Below are 4,676 nucleotides of genomic sequence, written 5' to 3'. Positions count from 1 at the left end.
ACAAATCGGATTTTGTAACATAATGTGTACTTTAAGGTTACATCAAAACGAAAAAAAGATGAAGTACTTTAAACTTTTATTGAAAAACAAAAATACATGTAAATATTATAGACAATGTCACATCACGACAGCTCACTTACTTTCTGTCTTAAAAAGATAGTAGAAAGTTAACAAAATTAATATACTTACATGCCATATTTTTTTTTTTGAAACATAAAAATTTGAAACATCAAAATGCAAATGTTATGCTTTCAATTAAAATCTAAGGTTTGTAATAATTAAACTATTCTTTTGGAATCAAGCCAGGGAGCTAAAATGTTTGAAAAACAATCAAATTAGGAAAAATAAAAAGGATTAAATCTCATGCATTTGTTCAGAAAAAAACATGAGAGGATGATGAAAGATATTTGTTAAATAGAAAATTACACCAATCAGTTTCGAAAGTGCACATGCACAATGACCGTGTTCCAAACTGACGTCAATAAACATATTGTTTAATAGAACGAACTGGACACTGTAGTTTGCAAAGAGATAGACTGAAGGATTTTATATGTACTATGTTCTATAAAATTGGATATTGATAGATACAATGACAAACTTGAACAAATAACAAGTACAGAGACAAAACTGTTAACAGTATATAGAAAGTAAACGTTTTGGGAAGTTCCGAAAAATATTAATGCACCCAAATTAAGCAGTCATTTGAATCATTTTTGCCAATTATCAAAAAATAAAATAAAATAAAAAAATAAAAAAGAACAACATTGTAAAAATATTAAAGGAAGCTGTATGTTAAATATATACTATATATTCGTCTTTTAATAAAACATTTTTACTGCAGATTTTTTAAAATAAAAGACATACAATCTATGTATGAGAATCTGCGTTTCTCATTACGGGTCAAGGAAAGCTGGTTCTTTCTTGAAAAAAACTTGCCAGTTTTTAAAGGCTACTTTATATGTGTCCACTAAAAGTGTGAAAGATTTTAAGCAAACATACATACTTTGTGTGAAGTCAAAACATGTTTATTTTATGTTTACGAAAAGATTTTGTAGCAATTATCAATAATGTTATGCAGAGTATATCTTTGATAAATGTATTAATGGTCATTGTATAGATGAAAACATAATATCCATATAACATGTTTAAAAAAAGATGATCTAACAAGTTTACAAGGCAAGTTTTTTTTAAAGCAGCACGCCTCCATATTCCTGGTAATTTTCATGCAAAATGTATTAGAAAGTAAAATATTTTGAAGTGATCAAAGCAAATACTTTATATAATGCAAACGGAACTAATAACCAAAGCAAATTACCAAAAATAGGTAAAAATGTGTAAAAACTTACTGCGTTAGTAACGTAGCATTAATATGGTGACTGCAAAAATCAGTCATTAACTGTACATATCTTGAATTTGTTCACTTTTTAGTCCCCTACCGGTTTAACCGGAGGGGGATTTAGGTTTACCCTCCGTTCGTCTGTCCGTGTGTCTGTCCGTGTGTCTGTCTGTCAGTCCGTCAGTCCGTCCGTCCACAAAACTGGATCCCGCGATAACGTAAAAAGTACTGAAAATATTTTTATGAAACTTGAAATATGGGTAGATGGCAGTCTGGATATTATGCACATTTTTTTCTTTTCTTCCTATGTTAAAAATTCTGGTTGCTATGGCAACAAGTAGCCTAAATTTCAAGATTTCTGATTTAAATTTTTCAATTTTTTTACTATATGTTCTTTATTTCTTAAGGTGTTTACTTCAAACTTTAAATATAAGTTTCTGGTCATCAACCGCATCATATATATATATATAATGTTATGTATGCAACATGTTACATGTATATAATTTATATCTGACCAGTTGGTATTTCCAATATTATCATTGTTCTATTTTTAAAACATAAACTACATGTATGTACTAGAACGTTCTTAACTGTTGTAGAAAACTCATGCATTATATTTAGATAGAAATTTCTGGAATGATCTTCATTGGTGAAGTTGCTAGATTATGATTACTGTAGTAAATGGAAGACTATTCTAGAAACTTCTTAGTTAATATATATAAGGAGACATTTTTCATTACCCTTACCTTTTAAGTCATCAGTGATCTTTTAAGTCATCAGTTACCTTGGAGTATTATTCAACTTGGAAATTAAGTGATTTATTGGAGCTTGGATTATTTTAAAATAGTTAAAATTATTCTTGTGGATTTTATTGTGGGAATTTATTCTAAAGTGTTCTTGGATTTAACTTGGATTTAACTGTGCTATTCAAAAAGGATCATTCCAGGATCAGACTAGACATTTGTAATTTACATTTTTATTTGGACTTCAGGTATTTGTAAACATAATTTGTTATTTTATTTTTCTTTAATAATTTTTCTGTAATAAATTTGTTATTGTTACAAGTTTGTTGCTGGCTTTTCTTTCTCGTTACGCCTGGCTCGTAACAGAAATTGGGGGCTCGTCCGGGATTGAATATTTCTTTTTGGCTACATTATTGGAAATTATTACCGTTTATTTTACATTTTATTATTACCGTATTTACTCATCTTAGTTGATATTATAGTTGTTCTATTAAGTGTGCTTTTCAATTCTGAATTTTAAAAAAAAAAACAAACAAAAAAAACAAAAAAAAAAAAACACCACATTTAAGTTTAAAACCAGCAGCAAGCAGTCATGTCTTTTGATTTAGAAAAGTTTGTAGCTGAACCTTCCCAGGAGGTATTAGATTTGGCTAAGAAAACTGATTTGCTCGATCTTGCAAAAAAGTATAATTTATTAGAAATTAAATCTTCAATGCGTAAACAAGAAATTAAAAATCTTCTGATTCATTATTTTGTGGATGAAGATATTTTTGGACAAGATGCACTTTCTCAGATTGTTGAAACAAACCCAGAAATTAAGATAAAAGAGCTTGAACTTCAATTTAAATTTGAACTAGAAAAAATGCAATTAGAAAAAGAAAGGGAAGAAAGGCAGTTACAGTTAGAAAAAGAAAGGGAAGAAAGACAGTTACAAAAAGAAAGGGAAGAAAGACAGTTAGAAAAAGAAAGGGAAGAAAGACTGTTAGAAAAAGAAAGGGAAGAAAAAGAAAGGGAAAGGCAGTTTGAAAAAGAAAGAGAAGAGAGAGAATTTCAGTTAAAAATGAAAGAATTAGAAATCAAAGAGAGAGCAAATCAGTTTGAACATAGAATAAATTCAAAATTTGATGTCACTAAAAATATAAGGCTTGTTCCACCTTTCCAAGAAAAAGAAGTTGATAAGTATTTTCTTCATTTTGAAAAGGTTGCTGAAAATTTAAAATGGCCAAGAGAGCACTGGACATTACTTTTACAGAGCGTCTTAATTGGTAAAGCTCGTGAAATCTATACACAACTTACTGTTGAACAAAGCTCTAATTATGATAATGTAAAAGAATTAATTCTGAAAGGTTATGAGTTAGTACCAGAGGCCTACAGGCAAAAATTCAGAAATTCTAAGAAAGAAATTGGTCAAACCCATGTCGAATTTGCAAGAGAAAAAGAACAACTTTTTGATCGGTGGTGTCTATCTAAGAAAATTAATAAAAATCATGAAAAGCTCAGACAGCTCATGTTGGTTGAAGAGTTTAAACGTTGTATTCACTCTGATGTTAAATCTTTCTTAGATGAAAAACAGGTAGAAACTTTAGAAGAAGCTGCCCGTCTAGCTGATGATTATTCTTTAACCCACAAAGTCTCATTTATAAATAAAGGGAAGTCCACACCCTCACATTTTAATTCCAAGTTCAGTTCTGGTAATTTATCTGGCTCATCTAGTCAGTCAAATACTCCCAAACCAAAGTCATCTGATGAACATAAAGGTCATAGTCCCTTATCTCGTCCTACATGCAATTATTGCAAGAAAACTGGACATCTTATTTCTGATTGCTTTACCTTAAAAAGGAGGCAACAGCAACGTGATGAGGCCAAACCCACAGGTCTTACCACTTCAAGGTCTGAACCTCAGTCTTGTATTGATAACAATGCAATTTTGAAGGTCAAAGAACCCAAGTCTGATTCTATAATGGAGATTTATGAACCATTCCTTTCGGAAGGTTCCGTGTCACTTATCGGTGATACTTGCCCACCTACTCCTATTAAGATTTTAAGAGACACAGGAGCTTCTCAATCTCTTATTTTAGCAGATACACTGCCTTTTTCTGAGAAGACTTCTTCTGGATCTAGTGTCCTTATTCAGGGTGTAGAGTGTGGTTTTTCTAATGTCCCTCTCCATAATATTTATTTGTCCTCAGATTTGGTAACTGGGCCGGTGGCTGTAGGTATAAGATCTTTCTTACCCTTTAAAGGTGTTCATTTATTGCTAGGTAATGACTTAGCTGGAGATAAGGTAGTGGTTAATCCACTTGTAACTGACACTCCTTGTGTGGATCAGATACCTGACCCCATTGAGCAGGAAATTCCTGACCTTTACCCTTCATGTGCAGTTACTCGAGCTATGGCTAAGAAGGCCATCCAAGAATATAATTTTTGTTCAGATATTGACTTAGCTGATACTTTTATAGGTCAGTCTTTTGATAATGAAATAAATTTTTCTCTCACTCCTACTCTGCCTGAACTCAGACAGATTTTTCAATATCTGACTTTTCTACACCAAGATCTAAAGATCAAGGTCATGATACGCTGTCAAGGTCACAGCTTAT

This window comes from Ruditapes philippinarum, unplaced genomic scaffold (assembly GCF_026571515.1).
Source record: "Ruditapes philippinarum isolate M1 unplaced genomic scaffold, ASM2657151v2 ctg10379_1_1_1_1, whole genome shotgun sequence".
Lineage (NCBI taxonomy): Eukaryota > Metazoa > Mollusca > Bivalvia > Venerida > Veneridae > Ruditapes > Ruditapes philippinarum.
Note: the sequence above shows the minus strand (reverse complement) of the source record.